General features: G+C 47.5%; 1 pseudogene; it reads right to left on the bottom strand.

The window, feature by feature from the left end:
• Nucleotides 1–3,157: 3,157 nt before the first annotated feature.
• On the bottom strand, nucleotides 3,158–19,003 carry LOC134757859 (protein capicua homolog; annotated as a pseudogene).
• Between the last annotated feature and the right edge of the window lie 628 nt (nucleotides 19,004–19,631).

The following is a 19,631-nucleotide window of genomic DNA, read 5'->3' as shown; positions in this document are numbered from 1 at the left end:
GGAGCAGGGTCGCACGCGGCCTGTTGGGAGGCAGGCAGGGACTTGGGCCTGGGCGGTCGCGGTGGGGCGAGAGCTGGGCCTGGAGACACCCCTGGGAAGCAACAGCAGGGCCTGCAGACGTTCTTCTCCAGCCGGAGCTGGGACTGTTCAGGCTACTGGAGGCGGGATGTGGGCCTGAGCCCTTGGTTGCAGAAACTTCGGGGTCTACAAACGCCGGCGGGAGCTGAGCCAAAAGAGCTTGTTTGCTGGGAGGCTGGATCTGGGCTGGGAGATGCAGCCAGGAGGAACACCTGTGCCTGCAGAGGCCGCCATGCGGGAGGCAGAGGCCGGGCCTCCTCAAGTCGGCCTCTCCAGACCCACTTGCAGCCTCCCGGCGTCCTCTCCGGGCCCAGCTCTTCCTCCCGGCTGCGTCTCCAGGCCCGACTCTGGCCTCCCAACAACGTCTTTGGACTCAGCTCCTGCCCAGCTCCCAGCGGCCCTGGTAGGCCCACAACTTCCCGAAGCCAAGCTCCCCAGGCCTAGCTCAGGCCTCACGGTGGCCTCTCCAGGCTCAGGTCCTGCCCTCCGATGGCATCTGCAGGCCCTAAACGGCCTCCGGTCGGTGGGCTCCTCTAGGCCCAGCTTGGGCCTCCCGGCGGCCTCTGCAGGCCCAAATCGTCCTGAAGTCGGCCTGGAATTGGGCCTGGAAGAGCAGCAAGTCGGCCTCCCCGGGCCCAGCTCCGTCCTCTCGGCGGCCTCTCCAGGTGCAAAACTTCCTCGAGTCAGCCTCTCCAGGCCCAGCTCCTCCTGCCTCCCAGTGGCCTCTTTCAGCCCAGCCCAGCTCATGGCTCTCGGCGGCCTTCCCAGGCCCCGCTTTTGACTTTTGGTGGTGTCTTCAGGCCCAGAACTTGACCTCCAGTGGGCCTTTGCAAGCCCAGCCTCCTGCCTCTCGAAGGCCTGCACGGGCCCGGCCTCGTCCTCGGCCTCACAGCGGACTCTCCACGCCCAGCTAGCTCTCGCCTCACTGCGGCCTCCCCAGTCCAAAGCTCCTGCCTTTCGGCCACTTTGGCAGGTCCAGCTCCTGCCTGCCAGTGGCCTCTTTAGGCCCAGCTCATTCCTCGCAACGGCCTTCCCAGGCCCCGTTTTTCCCTTCCGGCAGCCTCTTGGCCTCTAATTTGTTTATCTTTCGTGTATAAATCCCAAAATATGGAATTTTGGAATATTTCCACCATTATATAAGTATTTTGGTAGCTAATTTATTTGGAGTGAGTTTCTGCACCATGCCCGAATTTTTTATTTTATTTTCCTTATTATTTGGTGTTAAACAGGTTTAATGACGGTCATGGCAACTTTTTGGCACAATGAAAAATATCGCCCGTGATCAACGTGTTCTGTTCTGGGGAAGGGGGCAAAGGCAGGGTGAATCACTTTCTTAAAAAGTATAGCTCAAGTTGGGAGTGCAGAGGGAATGGGGAGAAAACCCTCCCGCTGCCTGTGTCGAAGTGCAGGAGCCGCCACCCCCATACTCACCTGAGTCCAGCCCCTCTGGGGAAAGAAGGGGTGCATGAACTCCCCCTAGTCCACAGGCGCCTCCCTGTGGCCCAAGGCCCTCTTCACACTCCATCTTGTAGCCCCAGCAGGAGCTATTTTCCCAAAAGTGAAAAGCACTGAAGGTCCCACAATTCATGGTACGTACAGGGGTTCGGAGGAGGGAAACTGCCCAGCTTTCCCCCGGCACAGCTGCAGGGGTAGGGGGTATAGATAAGAGGAGCAGGCCTTGGCCAGGCGTGGTGGCTCACGCCTGTAATCCCAGCACTTTGGGAGGGGGAGGCAGGCGGATCACGATGTCAGGAGATCGAAATCAGCCTGGCCAAGATGATGAAGCCCCGCCTGTACTAAAAACACAAAAATTAGCCGGACGTGGTAGCGTGCACCTGTAATCCTAGCTACCCGGAAGGCTGAGGCAGGAGAATGGCGTGAACCCGGCGGGAAGAGGTTGCAGTGAGCCAAGATCACGCCACTGCACTCCAGCCTGGGCGACAGAGCAAGACTCGGTCTCAAAAAAAAAAAAAAGAGGCAGGCCTTATTCTGTCCCAAACTGAAAGGATTAAATGGCTTTACCTGGGAGAAGATAACCATCCTGCCCTCCATTGCTACCCCCACATACTGTCCATGTTCTCAGGGGGTACTGTGAGTCCTGGGATCTTCTTTGGGGTCGCCCACCTGCCTGTGGTAGTTATGGAGACCCCCAGGTGTTGAGGCAGGGCTGGGGTGTCCCCTTCCAACCAGGCTGTCAAGGCCCCAACTCGGGGGCAGAGGCAGTGGCAGGGCAGCCAGGGTTGCGCCAGAGCCTGAGCAGGGTGAGGTGGGGTCAGGCAGGGCTGGGAGTCAGGGCAGGGGCGGCAGCAGTGGACCTGCTATGCACACATCTTCTTCTCCAAGGTTTGTGTGCAGAACATCCTGCCCATGCTGCCCCAGCAGCTTCAGTTGGCACCTGCCCCAGTCCAGCCTCTGGGAACCATGCAGCGGCTCCCAGCGGCCCTGCACCCACCACCAGCATCCGTTTCACCTGCAGTTGAAGATCCGTGAGGTGCCCAGAAGATCATGCAGTCAGCAGTCCCACGGAGCAGCCCGCGAGGCTGAGGCTCCTCCCACTGGACCGCCCCCCAACTGGCACCACTGCTGCCCCTGCCCCTACTCTCAGCCTCACGTGACTCTCGGGCAGAGGCAGTGGTGGGGCAGCCAGGGCAGCGTCAAGAGTCTGAGCCAGGTGAGGTCCGGTCAGGACCCCCACAGGGCTGGGAGTCAGGGCAGGTGCAGAACAAACCTTGGAGGGGAAGATGTGTGCATAGTGGGCCTGGAGGGCGGCTGTGGCCTAGTGGACAGGAAGAAGCAGTGGGCCTGGAAGAGCTGCATGATCAGGGCCGGCACTGGTCCAGGGCGCATACAGTGAAGAGGACAGTGCTTCCTAGGTCTCCGGTTCCCTGAGCCTGTCCTCGGCTTCTCCACCTGTACAGGCAAAGGGGAAGCTGTCCCCATCACACATGGCACACTTGGGGGTGTTGGGCTTTGGGCTGCAGCTGGAGCGTCTTCTCATCTTGCATCTGGGCGTGGTGGGGTCCTCCAGTGTGGGACCCATGTCCTTGGGGTTCCCTCTGCCCCGACCCCGAAAGCCCAGTCAGTTTCTCTTCAGGCTCTGCCCCCCGGGTGGCTCAGCCCAGCTCCTGCCTAGGAAAGCCTTAGTGTTGGGAGGGACCCTGATGACTGAGGAGCCTGGTAGCTCCAGGTCACCCACACTTTCAGGTCTCTTGCACCAGAAGGTGGCAGTATCCATTGGGAGGAAACAGATTGCCTTGGAAGGCGTCCCTCGGCCCCCATCCCCAGGGGTAGGGGCCATAGGAGGCCCGCTCTGCTGCCTTGACCAGACTCCTGGGCTTTGAAGGCTCCTGGGCCCAGTAAGAAGGAGGTGGGTGCCAAGGTTGAGGAGGAAGCATCCGAGTATGTGTAGGAGGAGGACAGGGTGGGACCATAGACTTTGCCAAAAGCTGCAGGTGGATCGGGGGACCCTGGGGGCTCAGGATCCAGCAAGGGGCGGCAGGAGTAAAGGAGGAAGGAATGACAGGTGCAAATACCTTCCCACCCAAGCCCTTGTTGCTCTCTGGCTCCTCCCCAGAGTTGTCCCCACTCTCAGTCGGTCACCCACTCCTTGAACTTGAGATCAGTGTCAGTGGTGCTAAAGCCATCATCAGCAATGACATCATCACCCCCTCCTCCTCATGGATGACCGTGTGCTCCTCATCACTAGCTATGTCCTCACTGGCAATGTGCTGGGAATGAGCAGCTCAGGTGGGCAGCAGCAGGGCTGCCCACTGGTCACCTCCCTCACCAGGGGCTGCAAAGTGGCCTGGAGCTCCATACTGAGTAGAAGGCTTTGGGCCAGAGTATGATGCAGTGCCAGACACCACCTGTGTCAGTTCCTGTAGTGCCTGACAGTCTATTTCCCTGCCATCCAGGCTGTGTACCCCCCTGTGGGAGAAGGCTTGGGCCAGGCTGAGCCAGGTTCCCTGACTGTGTGCAGCCGTTCTGCCCCACAGAAGCTGCTCCTTGGTATCCAAGCTCTGGAGTGTTTGGGCTACAACTGACAGGAGTTCAGAGGACGCCCCAGGGGCAGTGGCAGTGCCCGTCTCTGATATGCTCCGCTCCCATGAGCCCTTGTTACACTGCTGCTAGCCCCTGGCTTGTGGGCTTGGCCTCTGAGCTGGACTTCTTTCGGTCCTTGTTGCAAGTGGGCCACCTTCACCTGGAAGGCCAGGTCATGGTATTTCTGTCTCATTGGGCCCCAGGGTGTACCACCGCTCGCTCAGCATCTGGCTGATGGTCCGGTTATCCTGGTTGGGGTGACCCTGGTGCGCCCTGCCAGGGCCTGGTGCCGCTTGCTGAAGATCATGACCGCCACTCATGGGCCACCAGATGTGGTCCTTGTCCCATTTGTTGGGGCTGCATCCATCCTTCTCAGAAGATGAGTCCTGTTCCTTGCGCAGGGCACTGAGGGACTGGGCCTGACATCATCTGAGTGGTAGAGGCAACTGGGTTTCAGGAGACATGATGGAGAGGAAAGCATCATCATGGTCATTCTCTGTCTCACTGTCCAGCAGGGACTCCCCTGCGGGGCCCAGGGCTCCTCCTCCATGGTGGGAGGTGAGCTTTTACCAGGTTCCACCACCCCCAAAGTGCGTGGGGTTGCGGGCCCTGGGCTTTCAGGGCAGGTGGCTCCAGGGGGCCGCCCAGGTCAACACTCCCCGTCCCACCTGAGGGACGCTCATGAGCAACAGCTGCCAACTTGGCAGGTTGTTTTCTCTGGTTGGAGGCCACTGAGGGACTGGCAGGTTGCTGGGCCTCGTGTGGCTGCAGGGAGGGGTCAGGAAGGGGATGGGGTACCAGGGGAACACGGCCACAGAGTGACCTTCCACATTCCTCCACACGAACATGCTGATGCCACGGGAGGCCTCACTGAACGCAGGCCTGGGGGCCGAGTACTTGGTCCGGGCAGGGGGTTCCTGGCAGGGGCTCACACCTCCTCACCCCCTCCTCAGCCAAGGTGGCTTGGGCCCAGAGAAGGGGGGGTTGGAGAGGAGCAGAAGCCAGGCCTCAAGTTTTGTTTTTTTTGTTTGCTTTGTTTTTTGTTTTTGAAATGTAGTTTGACTCTTGTCACCCAGGCTGGAGTGCAGTGGCACGATCTCAGTGGCCTTCATACCTGGCTAATTTTTTGTATTTTTACTGGAGGTGGGGTTTTGCCATGTTGGCCAGGCTGGTCTTGACCTCCCGTCCTCAGGTGATCCACCCACCTCAGCCTCCCAAAATGGGATTACAGGCATGAGCCACCACTCCCAACTTCATTCATTTTTACTTGAAAAACTCCGTTAAGCATTTTTTTAAGGTAGACCTAGTGGTCCTGAATGCCCTCAGCTTTGTTTGTCGAGGAAACACGTTATTTCTTCTTTCTTTCTGAAGGACAGCTTTGTCAGACATAGTATTAGTTGCTGGCAGTTTTTTTCTTTCAGCACTTTGAATGTATTATTCGATTCTGTTCTGACCTGCAAAGTTTCTTTAACTTTTGACTATTTGATTATATTGTGACTTGGTGAGTATCTATTTGGTTTCAACCTCTTTAGGAATCTTTAAGCTTCATGGATTTAGATGTCTAAATCTTCCCCATGATTTAGGCAGTTTTCAGCCATTCTTTAAATAAGCTTTCTTTTCCTTTCTCTACTTTCCTTCTCAAACTCCCATAACCTGACAATGGTTTGCCTAATGGTGTCTTGTTGGCTTTCTTTTCTCTGTCTCTTTTTTTTTCTTTTTCTTTTTCTTTTTCTTTTTTGGACACAGAGTCGTGCTCTGTCACCCAGGCTGGAGTGCAATCTGTGGTCTCGGCTCACATTGCACTCCAACCTCCGCCTCCTGGGTTCAAGCGATTCTCCTGCCTCAGCCTCCCAAGTAGCTGGGACTACAGGTGTGTGCCACCACACCCGGCTAATTTTTGTATTTTTAGTAGAGATGGGGTTTTGTCATGTTGGCCAGGCTGGTCTTGAACTCCTGACCTCTTAATCTGCCTGCCTCAGCTTCCCAAAGTGTTGGGATTACAGGCTTGAGCCACCACGCCCAGCCTTCTTTTCTCTTTGTTATTCTTTTTTTCTTTGTCCTCTGACTGGATAATTTCAGAAGATCTATATTCAAGTTTACAGATTCTCTCTCCTGTTGAAGCTTACTGTTGTGTTATATCACCCAGTCTGGTCTTGAACTCCTGGGCTCAAGCGATCCTCCCACCTTGGCCTCCCAAAGTGCTGAGTTTACAAGCATGAGCCACTGCATCAGTCAGTCCCAGCACTTTGGGAAGCTGAGGTGGGAGGATCACTTGAGCTCAGGAGTTTGAGACCAGCCTGGGCAACATACTGAGAACTTGTCTCTATATTAAAAAAAAAAAAAGTCTTTGGGAGGCCAAAGTGGGAGGATCACCTGAGGTCAGGAGTTCGAGACCAGCCTGGCCAACATGGCAAAACCCCATCTCTACTAAAAATACAAAAATTAGCCAGGTGTGGTGGCACACGCCTGTAGTGGTGGTGCATGCCTGTAGTCCCAGCTACTCAAGAGGCTGAGGCAGGAGAATCACTTGAACTGGGAGATGGAGACTGCAGTGAGCTGAGATCGCACCAGTGCACTCCAGCCTGGGCAACAGAGTGAGACTCCATCTTATAAAAGGAAAAAAGAAAGAAAAGAAAAATTCCATATCTGAGTGTTTACTCCTGAGTTTTTGAGATTGTTATTAAGATCGTGCTCTACTGTGATGATTTGGGTTTGTTTGATAATCAGAAAAAAGCATATTCTTTTGGGTGTTCAGCCACACTGCTTTGGTGTCACAACGGCTCATTGGTTTCACAGCTGCAGGACAAGTTCGAGCATCTTAAAATGATTCAACGGGAGGAGATAAGGAAGCTTGAGGAAGAGAAAAAACAACTAGAAGGAGAAATCATAGATTTTTATAAAATGAAAGCTGCCTCTGAAGCACTGCAGACTCAGCTGAGCACTCATACAAAGAAAGGCAAACATTGTAAGAAGCAACAGTTTCTCTTACTATTCTGAGAGCCTTATCATTCTACATCCCATCTTCCTGTGAGATTGTCTTTGTAGCATTTAACTCTAATTGCAGTTCTCATTTTAAAAATTGGCTTGCTTATTGTATATTTTCCCCAACTAAAGCGTGAACTCCTAGCAGGGCGTGGTGGCTCATGCCTGTAATCTCAGCACTGTGGGAGGCTGAGGTGGGTCGACTACCTGAGGTTAGGAGTTTGAGACCAGCCTGACCAACATGATGAAACGCTGTCTCTACTAAAAATACAAAAATTAGCTAGGTGTGGTGGCTGGGACCTGTAATCCCAGCTACTTGGGAGGCTGAGGCAGGAGAATCACTTGAACCCTGGAGGTAGAGGTCGCAGTGAGCCGAGATCTCACCATTACACTCCAGCCTGGGTGACAAGAGCAAAACTCTAGCTCAAAAAAAAAAAAAAAAAAAAAAAAAGGGGTGAACTTGAAGGCAGGTCCTGTGTCCATCTTTTCAGTCCTGTGTCCATCTTTTCAGATTCTGTATCCCAGCACTTAGGACGTAGACAAACACGAGGATGACAATCAATATTTGCCAAAATGAAAAAACAAAAGAAACATGTAACATCATGTAAAAGAAGCTGGTTAGGTGGAGAAATTTCTTTACCATAGTCTTGCTTGTGGATCCAGTAGTGACTTTTACATTTTATATCTAAATAGAAGCTGGAGGCTTTGTTGGGGACTCATAGGCATAAAATATTATGTTATTTATTATAGAGTTAAATGCTACAAAGACAAATCTAATTAATAGGCCTATTTTCCTTTTTAAATTCTACTCATAATTTCTTCATAGTTTTTATGATAAAAGGTTGGATTTTGATTAGAACTCCCATGCTTTTGTGTCAGAATTAAAACTGGTATTAGAACAAATAATTCAAAAGCTAGAGAAAGAGTACAATGAGAAGCCATGAGTTGCATTTGAATTATAATATTATGTCTTACAGATTTGGGGTATATGCTAAAGTTACCAAAGTTGTAGAAAATAAGGCCGGGCATTGTGGCTCACATCTGTAATTCCAGCACTTTGGGAGGCCGAGGTGGGCGGATCATTTGAGGTCAGGAGTTCGAGACCAGCCTGGCCAACATGGTGAAACTCCGTCTGTACTAACAGTACAAAAATTAGCCAGGCGTGATGGTGTGCACCTGTAGTCCTTGCTACTCAGAAAGCTGAGGCAGGAGAATCGCTTGTACCCAGGAGGCAGAGGTTGCAGTGAGCAGAGATTGTGCCACTGCACTCCAGCCTGGGTGACAGAGTGCTATGAGTCACCACACCTGGTATGAGCCACCGTGCCTGGCCCACAATGACTTTTACACATGTTGTTAAATCATCTTACAGATTTTATAATTTGGGGGAAGAAAAGTTTTACTAAATGGTCTTTTAATGGAAACGCTACAAGAACCAGAATCTTTGCTTTGTTCACTTATGTATCCATTCCTAGGCCTAGAAAAATGTCTGACACATAGCGGCAATTATTCATTGAATAAATGGACCCAGCGATAGTACATTAGCTATGCTATATGCATACATTAAAGATGTAGATTATTGACTTTCAAAAGATAATTAATGTAACTTCTTACTGCTTCTGAACATGTTTGTGAGTTATATTGCTGAGGGACCTTTATCTTCTCATTCTTTCATCTTAACCCAGTGTTATAAAATTGAAATCACCAATATTATTCCATATCTAAAATTAATATCTACCTTGTAAAAAATATCACTCTGCTGCATTTGAGAATAGACTTTTTAGGTAATAATGATGCAATCCATAGGGTTTTTTGGGGGCACAGAGGGATTCATGCTGACAGAACATTTTATTTTCTATTTTCCCAGAGCTGTAAAACATGAAATTAGGGTAGTATAAGGCATATTTTTACTCTTTTTACAATTTTTTCTAAAAAAATTAGTGTTTGTTCCCGGTATAACTTTTAACTTTATAGGTAAATATTTGTCTCTTTCAGCTCCAGTTTTATGTGAAATAGAGTTTTCAGATTTATGTAGCATGGAAGGTTTTAATACGTCAGAGTTACTGATTTTTGCCATTTTCTCAATTATTTCTTTTTTATCTTTAGTTGATTTTTTTGTAGTGACACATTTTGTTTCTAGTCTCATTTCCTTTTGTTTATATTCTATGTATATTTCGTTTTTGGTTACTATGAGAATTACATATAACATCCTAGAGTTATAACATTTTAATTTGAATTTATTTCAACTTAAGTTCAATCACATACCAAAATTCTACTGCTATATATATAGCTCTACTCTTTTTATGTTATTGATGTAACAAATTACGTCTTTATTCATTGTATACCAGCTAACAGATTTACAATTACATTTTATGCATTTGCCTTTTAAATTATGTAGAAAATAAAAAGCAGAGTTACAAACCAAAATTACAATAGGACTTCAAGGTTTCTGCCAAGAAATCAGCTGCTAATGCTATCTGGATCCCTATCTGTGAGAGTTGCTCTTCTCTCTGAGTTTCCAACATTCTCCCATTATCTTTTTTTGTTTGTTTTTAAGACAAATAATTGTACATATTCATGGGATACAGAGTGATATTTTGATACATGTATACAATGTCCAATGATCAAATAAGGATAATTAGCATATCCATCACCTCAAATATTTGTCATTTATTTGTATTGTGAACAGTCAACATTCTTTCTTCTAGTTTTTTAAATTTATAAACATTTAAATTTTATTACAGAAATTTAAATTTTTTGATTCTGAAAAAGTCATATATGTATGCAACATCTTTTTCTCATTTATTTATATATTTATGCATCTTTCCTTTTAGTTTTGACAGAGATTTTCTATTTTATCATTATTTCAAAAGAACTCTTACCTGTATTTATTTATCAATTATATTTCCCTTGTTTTTTGTAGTATATTAATTTATTTACTTATCTTCTAAAAATCCTCCATATAATCTGTTTATTTTGTTTCCTTTCTATAATTTCTTCAATGATTAGTTCTGTTCTATTTTCCATTAAAATATTTAAATCTTGTATGAATTTTTGTCAGATTAGAAATTTAGGGCATTTCTTTTTTTTTATTTATTTATTTATTTATTTTTTATTTTTTATTTTTTTATTTTTTATTTTTTATTTATTTTTTATTGATCATTCTTAGGTGTTTCTTGCAGAGGGGGATTTGGCAGGGTCACAGGACAATAGTGGAGGGAAGGTCAGCAGATAAACAAGTGAACAAAGTTCTCTGGTTTTCCTAGGCAGAGGACCTTGCGGCCTTCCGCAGTGTTTGTGTCCCTGGGTACCCGAGATTAGGGAGTGGTGATGACTCTTAAGGAGCATGCTGCCTTCAAGCATCTGGTCAACAAAGCACATCTTGCACCGCCCTTAATCCATTCAACCCTGAGTGGATACAGCACATGTTTCAGAGAGCACAGGGTTGGGGGTAAGGTCACAGATCAACAGGATCCCAAGGCAGAAGAATTTTTCTTAGTACAGAACAAAATGAAGTCTCCCATGTCTACCTCTTTCTACACAGACACGGCAACCATCCGATTTCCCAATCTTTTCCCCACCTTTCTCCCCTTTCTATTCCACAAAACTGCCATTGTCTTCATGGCCCGTTCTCAATGAGCTGTTGGGTACACCTCCCAGACGGGGTGGTGGCCGGGCAGAGGGGCTCCTCACTTCCCAGTAGGGGCGGCCGGGCAGAGGCGCCCCTCACCTCCCGGACGGGGCGGCCGGCCGGGCGGGGGGCTGACCCCCCCCACCTCCCTCCTGGACGGGTTGGTTGGCCGGGCGGGGGGCTGACCCCCCCACCTCCCTCCCGGACAGGGCGGCTGGCCAGGCGGGAGGGCTGACCCCCCCACCTCCCACCCAGACGGGGCGGCTGGCCGGGCGGGGGGCTGACCCCCCACCTCCCTCCCGGACGGGGCGGCTGGCTGGGCAGAGGGGCTCCTCACTTCCCAGTAGGGGCGGCCGGGCAGAGGCGCCCCTCACTTCCCCGACGGGGCGGCTGGCCGGGCGGGGGGCTGACCCCCCCACCTCCCTCCCGGACGGGGCGGCTGGCCGGGCAGAGGGGCTCCTCACTTCCCAGTAGGGGCGGCCGGGCAGAGGCGCCCCTCACCTCCCGGACGGGTCGGCTAGCCGGGCAGGGGGCTGACCCCCCCACCTCCCTCCCGGACGGGGCGGCTGGCCGGGCAGAGGGGCTCCTCACTTCCCAGTAGGGGCGGCCGGGCAGAGGCGCCCCTCACCTCCCGGACGGGGGCGGCTGGCCAGGCGGGGGGGTAACCCCCCCACCTCCCTCCCGGATGGGGCGGCTGGCCGGGCGGGGTGCTGACCCCCCCACCTCCCTCCCGGACGGGGCGGCTGGCCAGGCGGGAGGGCTGACCCCCCCACCTCCCACCCAGATGGGGCGGCTGGCCGGGCGGGGGGCTGACCCCCCACCTCCCTCCCGGACGGGGCGGCTGGCCGGGCGGGGGGCTGACCCCCCACCTCCCTCCCGGACGGGGCGGCTGGCCGGGCTGAGGGGCTCCTCACTTCCCAGTAGGGGCGGCCGGGCAGAGGCGCCCCTCACCTCCCCGACGGGGCGGCTGGCCGGGCGGGGGGCTGACCCCCCCACCTCCCTCCCGGACGGGGCGGCTGGCCGGGCAGAGGGGCTCCTCACTTCCCAGTAGGGGCGGCCGGGCAGAGGCGCCCCTCACCTCCCCGACGGGGCGGCTGGCCGGGCGGGGGGCTGACCCCCCCACCCCCCTCCCGGACGGGGCGGCTGGCCGGGCGGGGGGCTGACCTCCCCACCTCCCTCCCGGACGGGGCGGCTAGCCGGGTGGGGGGCTGACCCCCCCACCTCCCTCCCGGACGGGGCGGCTGGCCGGGCAGAGTGGCTCCTCACTTCCCAGTAGGGGCGGCCGGGCAGAGGCGCCCCTCACCTCCCAAACGGGGGCGGCTGGCCAGGCGGGGGGTAACCCCCCCACCTCCCTCCCGGACGGGGCGGCTGGCCGGGCAGGGGGCTGACCCCCCCACCTCCCTCCCGGACGGGGCGGCTGGCCGGGCAGAGGGGCTCCTCACTTCCCAGTAGGGGCGGCCGGGCAGAGGCGCCCCTCACCTCCCCGACGGGGCGGCTGGCCGGGCGGGGGGCTGACCCCCCCACCTCCCTCCCGGACGGAGCGGCTGGCCGGGCAGAGGGACTCCTCACTTCCCAGTAGGGGTGGCCGGGCAGAGGCGCCCCTCACCTCCCGGACAGGGCGGCTGGCCAGACGGGGGGCTGATCCCCCCACCTCCCTCCCTGACGAGGTGGCTGCCGGGCGGAGACGCTCCTCACTTCCCAGACGGGGTGGCTGCTGGGCGGAGGGGCTCCTCACTTCTCAGACGGGGCGGCTGCCGGGCGGAGGGGCTCCTCACTTCTCAGACGGGGCGGTTGCCAGGCAGAGGGTCTCCTCACTTCTCAGACGGGGCGGCCGGGCAGAGACGCTCCTCACATCCCGGACGGGGCGGCAGGGCAGAGGTGCTCCCCACATCTCAGACGATGGGCGGCCGGGCAGAGACGTTCCTCACTTCCTAGATGGGATGGCGGCCGGGAAGAGGCACTCCTCACTTCCTAGATGGGATGGCGGCCGGGCAGAGACGCTCCTCACTTTCCAGACTGGGAAGCCAGGCAGAGGGGCTCCTCACATCCCAGACAATGGGCGGCCAGGCGGAGACGCTCCTCGCTTCCCAGAATGGGGGGCGGCCGGGCAGAGGCTGCAATCTCGGGTCTTTGGGAGGCCAAGGCAGGCAGCTGGGAGGTGGTTGTAGCCAGCCGAGATCACGCCACTGCACTCCAGCATGGGCGCCATTGAGCACCGAGTTAACGAGACTCCGTCTGCAATCCCGGCACCTCGGGAGGCCGAGGCTGGCAGATCACTCGCGGTTAGGAGCTGGAGACCAGCCCGGCCGACACAGCGAAACCCCGTCTCCACCAAAAAAATACGAAAACCAGTCAGGCGTGGCGGCGCGCGCCTGCAATCGCAGGCACTGGGCAGGCTGAGGCAGGAGAATCAGGCAGGGAGGTTGCAGTGAGCTGAGATGGCAGCAGTACCGTCCAGCTTCGGCTCGGCATCAGAGGGAGACCGTGGAAAGAGAGGGAGAGGGAGACCGTGGGGAGAGGGAGAGGGAGAGGGAGAGGGAGAGGGAGAGGGAGAGCATGGCATTATTATTTTAAAAAATATTCATTATTCTATTTTTTAAAATAAAGTAAAAATCTTCGCCAGGCTGGTCTCGAACTCCTAGGCTCGACAGATCCTCTCACCTCAGCATCCCAAAGTGTTCAGGGCATTTCTTAATTTCTCTATATTCTAGCTTTTGACTTTTTTTTCTGACCTAAGAGGTATTTAGAGCACATTTTAGATTTTTTATTTTGACTAATCATTTAAAATGTATACTAATCTTCAATTTAAATAAAAAACTGGTCTATAGTGACAAAAATTACAAATGAGCCTAACTAATAAATTATCAGCTGTGTTTATATGTATAAGCATGCACAGATTTTGGTAAATATGTACATAGTATATTGGTGAGCTTATTTTTATCATTCTTAACTCATTGTGTAGTCTAAACATTGGGGAAAAAATAAAATACAATAATCAGATGGTGTGAATAAGAAAATTGTTCTAATGTTTGTAAACCAAGCAACTGTTTTAACTGCTCCCCTCTTCCTGATTGACTTCTAAAAGGGATTAATCCATATTGGGTCCTATCATATATGTCACGGTATAACATCTCCAGCTATAAAATGGAAATTTGAGAATAACTTTGCTGCTACTCAGATACATTTTATTTCAAAAACATACACTAAGGTGTTGCTGTTGGATCTTTCCAAAAACATATTCACACAGAACTTTCAATCACACTGAGCCATATTTGAACAATCTTTCAAGGTCAGCTCTGGCATAAGCTAACATTATACCATTTAACTCAGAAATTTCTTTAGTATTTGCTTAATGGGTTTATGTTTGACATGTAATGTAATTTTCTAATGCTAAATCAAGTGGTAATTTTGTTAGTCAAGTTGATTTAGTGGCTTGGGAAGAAAGCTTTTAATGTTCCCCTAATTTTTCTTACCTTTGACATGATCCTTCACATGTCTTATTTTGCTTAGTGATTTTTCTTTCTTTTTTTTTTTTTTTTGAGACAGGGTCTTACTCTACCACCCAGGCTTGAGTGCAGTGGTGCGATCACAGCTCATTGCAGCCTTGACCTCCCAGACTCAAGCTATTCTTCCACCTCAGCCTCCCAAGTAGCTGGTACTACAGGCACATGCCACCAAACTTGGCTAATTTTTGTATTTTTTGTAGAGACAGAGTTTTGCCAAATTCTCAGGCTGGTCTGGAATTTCTGGGCTCAAGTAATCCTGCCTTGGCCTCCCAACATGCTGATATTACAGACATAAGCCACAGTACCTGGCCAGTTTTCTTTTTTAAAAAATCTATTGGTTATTAATTTGAAGCCTTCCTTTTCATAGCTGTGCTCCTTAATTGGGAGCAAACATGAATGGACCACAACTTAGCCAATTTTCTATATACGATCCTTGCCATCCTAATTTAAAGGAATATTAATTCTTTCTTTTCCTCTTTCATTCCACAAACCTGTACTGACTACATCTAAGTTCTAAATGGTGCACTGGATGTTGAAAAAGTTGATGATGAGCAAGAACAAAATTCCTCCTTTCAGGAGACTTACAGTTCAATATGGGAAATATAATTTGTTAAAATATAAAAGTGCAATTGTGTTACATGCTGTATGAAGTACATGTTGACATGTGAGCATATAATAAATGGGCTGGAGGCCAGAGGATTGCCAAAGAGAATGGGCCTCCTGCTGAGATGAAAAGTTGAGCAGGGATTAGTTGGCGAAAGTGGAGGGACGATCCTTTCTAGGCAGGAGGAAGAACATGTACAGAATCTCTGAGGTGTGATGCAACAAAGTCTATATAAAAAACTGAAGAAAGGTCTAATGTGGCTTAAATACAGAAGCTAGTAGGAGAGGAGTTGAAAAGAGGCTGGAGAAGTAGAAAGTGTCTGCATTCTGCAGGAACTTATATTGTATAAAAAGAATTTCTCTTTATTCTAAGTGCAATGTGAAGCCAATGAAGTGCTTTAAACAGGTGATGTGATTTGATCGAACTTATTACTTCACTTAACAAATATTCATTACATGCCCACTGTTTGTCAGATATTGCTGTAGCCCCTGGTGATACAGTAGGGAATAAAACAGGCAAAAATCCCTGTCCTCTTGCAGCTTATAATGGACTGCAATGTTTAATATGTCAGAGGAGGTCCACGGAGGAGTGACTTCTAAGCAAGAATCTGAAAACAATGAGGATATCTAAGGAGGGAACAAATGGTTCAAAAGCCCTATAATTGCAAGCAGGCATGATGAAGCAATTGCGGTTGTCCTACTCTCAACACCGTGGAACTCAAAGGAGATGGAAAGATTCCTTCTCTCCCTCATATATTTTCTCCCTTTCTGTCTATATATATAGAATATGAGACATTTCCCTAATCATTATGTGTAATTACAATTATATATATATATATGTATGTAATATATAAACATATATATATATATAAAATTGTAATTACACATAATGATTAGGGAAATGCCTCATATTCTTCTACTCAGAAATAAGCAATATAGCAATTGCTTGCTACATATATATATATATATATATATATATATATATATATATATATATATATGTAGCAAGGTGAACTCACATCCTGCAGATGCCTAGGGCAGAAGATTATAGTTGAGACCTACAATAAAACACTTAAGACCCAGTAGTAAAAGCTGGTGAGGGTTTATTTGGGAAATCAGGGCATTCAAAAGCACCCATGTGTACAAGGGGATTTAGAAGGCCACATGCATGCCCAGGGCAACATGCATCCTCAGAAAACACCTGAGGAGATCCTAAGCTTCCACTTTGGGCTGATCCCTAAGCTAAGTGCAGGCTTGGGTAAGTGTTGAAGGAGTGCCTGCCACAGAGTCAATCTGCAAAGTCTGGGAGTGGTTATTTGGTTTCTGCTATTTGTTTGTTTGTTTTTAGTTCCTGATATTGAAGGGAATCTCTGTCAAAACACAAGCTGAGATCGAGCGCAGTGGTTCACCCTTGTAATCTCAGCACTTTAAGAGGCCAAGGTGGGAGGATTGCTTGGGCCCAGGAGTTTGAAACCAGTCTGGGCAACATGGTGACACCTAGTCTAAAAAAAATTTAAAAATTAGTCCAGCATGGCAGCGCACACCTGTAGTCCCAACTACTCAGGAGACTGAGGTGGGAGGATCGCTTGAGCCTAAGAGGTGGAGGCTGCAGTGAACCATGATCATGCCACTACACTCCAGCCTGGGTGATAGAGTGAGATCCTGTCTCAAAAAATAAAAATATAAAATAAAAAAACACAAGCTGAACACAGGCTATGGACAAAATGTCAGCGATTGAATATGGCAAGGAATACAGTCTTTGCAAAAAATAGTTTGGGAAAGTCATTATAGAAATTATCTGCTACAGCCTTCAACAATCAAAAATCCAGCAAACACTGGGAAAAGGGGTAATCTGATTTCCAAAGTTACCACATTATAATATTTAAATGTCTAGTTTTCAAAATAATTACACAGCGTAAAAAGAAACATGAAAGTATGGCCTATTCAAAGGAACAAAATAGATCAAAACTGTCCCTAAGGAGCCCAGGCATTGGACGATTGGATAAAGACTAAAACAATGATCTTAAATATGCCCAAACAGCTAAAGACAATGAAAATCAGGAAAACCATGTATGACAAAATAAGACTCTCCGTAAGAGATAGGAATTATAAAATGAGACCAAACCAAATTTTTGGCATAAAAGGTGGGATAACTGAAATGAAAATTTCACTAGAGGGGCTCAATAGCAAATTTCAGCAGGCAGGAGAGTCTGCAAACCTGAAGGTAAGACAACTGAAATTATTACGTCTCAGGAATAGAAAGAAAAAAGAACAAATAAAAGTAAACAGAGTCTAAGAGCTGTATGAGACACCATCAAGTGGACCAATATACACAGAGATTCACAGAAGACAGAAAGAGGTAGAAAGAATAGTTGAAGAAATAATGGCTGAAAACTTCCCAAATCTGAGGAAAGACATGAATATACTTGTCCAAAAAGCTCAATGAACTTCAAGCAGGATAAACTTAAAGACACCCACACCAAGACAAATTATAACCAAATTGTTGAAGGAAAAAGACAAAAAGAAAAATTTGAAGGCAACAATATGAAAACATCTCATGCACAAGGGATTCTCAGTAAGATTAACATCTGATTTCTCATCAGAAAAATAAATGATGCCAGAAGGCAATAGGATAACATATTTAAATCTTGAAAGAAAAAAGAAAGCCCTGTCAACTAAGAATTCTATATTTAACAAAAATTTCTCTTTATTCTCATTTGAGAATAAAAGATAAATTAAGACATTTCTAGAAAAACAGAAGCTGAGGGAGTTTATTATCAGAAGATTGTTCCTACAAAAAATGCTAAAGGGAGTTCTTCAGGCTGAAAGGAAAGGACATTAGACAAAATCAAAGCCATAAGAAAAAATAAAGAACACTGGTAAAGGTAATTACATAGGTAAATATGTACGCCACCACTAATGTACTTTTGGTATGGTTTGTAACATCTTTATTTTTCTATATGATATAATAGGCATACACATAAAATAATATCTATGTATCTAACTTAATTGGCATATAATGTATAAAGATGTAATCTGTGACAAATAATAATATAAATGGGGAGGCACAGAGATGTATAGAAGCAGAGTAGTGTATGGAAGACAGAAATGAAACTAAGTTGGTATTATTCAAACCAGGTTGAAAGTGGTTACCTTGGGGTAACCACTAAGAAAATAACTTTAAAATACGCACAAAAGGAAAGAAGGGAATCAAAATTGTACATTACAAAAAATCAACTAAATATAAAAAAGGTAGTAATTGGGGAGCAAAAAATTATATAACACATATAGAAAACAAATAAATGGCAGAAGTAAATCCTTTTATCAGTAATCACATTAAAGGTAAGTTAACTAAAATGTCTAAGAAAGCAGATTGGCATATTGAATTTTAAAAGTCAACGTCCATCTATATGCTGTCTACAAGTGGCTCACTTTACATAGAAGGATGCAAAGAGGTTTAATATAAAATAATAGAAAAAGACTTTCTATGTAAATAGTAATGAAAAAGAGCTGGGATGGCTATATTATTGTCAGAAAAATATACTTTACAAGAGACAAGGAAGAACAATATATAGAGAGGAAAGTCTTCATACAGCAAGACAATATGGCCATAAACATATAAACACCTAACAGACACCAAAAATTTATAAAGTAAACATTGACGGAATTGAAGGGACGAACGGTTCTACAACAGTAGTTGCAAACTTCAATATCCCACCTTAATAATGGATAGAAAAACCAGACAGAAGAACATTCAGAAAACAGAGGATTTAGAAAATACTATAAACCAATCAAACCTAAGAAACATATAGAGCATACCACCAAACAACTATAGAATGCACATTATTTTCAACGGCACATAGAACATTCTCCAGGATAAATCACATGCTAAGCCACAAAACAATTCTTAATAAATTTTAAGAGATTGAAATAATCTGAAGTATTTTTCTGATCAGAATGGAATGAAGCTAGAAATCAATACCAGAAGGAAAACTGAACATTTTAGAAATATGTGTAAATTAAACAAAACACCCTTAAACAACCAAGGGTCAAAGAAGAAACCACAAAGGAAATTAGAAAATAACCTTGAGACACATGAAAATAAAAACAAAACATACCAAAACTTCTGGGATACCATGGAAACAGTGGTAATAGAGAAATGCATAGCTGTAAACACCTACATTAAAATAGAACAAATATTTCAAATCAATATTTGTACACCTTAAAAATTAGGGGAAAAAAAGAGCAAACTAAACCCAAAGCTTCCATCCAAGAGAATGGAAATAATAAAAATCAGATCAAAGATAAATGAAAAAGAAAATAAAAACACAATAGAAAAAAATCAATAAAACCAAAAGTTATTTCTTTGAAAAGGCCAGCAAAAAATGACAAATCTTTCACTAGAACAGCCAAGAAAGAGAGACACAAGACTCAAGTTAATAACATCAGAAATGAAAGTGGGGACGTTACTACTGATTTTACAGAAATAAAAAAAATGACTAAATGCCATGAACAATTGTATACTAACAAATTGAATAGCCTAACTAAAATGGATATTTCTAAAACACAAAATGTGTTAAAACTGACCTGACCCATAAAGAAACAGAAAAATTGGAACAGACCTATAACCAGTAAGGAGATCTAATTAGTAATAAAATCAAGGCCAGGTGACCTCACTGGAGAATTCTACCAAACATTTACAAAAAAGAACTGGGTGTGGTAGCTCATGCCTGTAATCCCAGCACTTTGGGGGACCAAGGCAGGAAGATCACCTGAACCCAGGAGTTTGAGAC

This window comes from Gorilla gorilla, chromosome 1 (assembly GCF_029281585.2).
Source record: "Gorilla gorilla gorilla isolate KB3781 chromosome 1, NHGRI_mGorGor1-v2.1_pri, whole genome shotgun sequence".
Classification (NCBI taxonomy): domain Eukaryota; kingdom Metazoa; phylum Chordata; class Mammalia; order Primates; family Hominidae; genus Gorilla; species Gorilla gorilla.
This window is presented reverse-complemented; position numbering and strand designations above follow the sequence as displayed.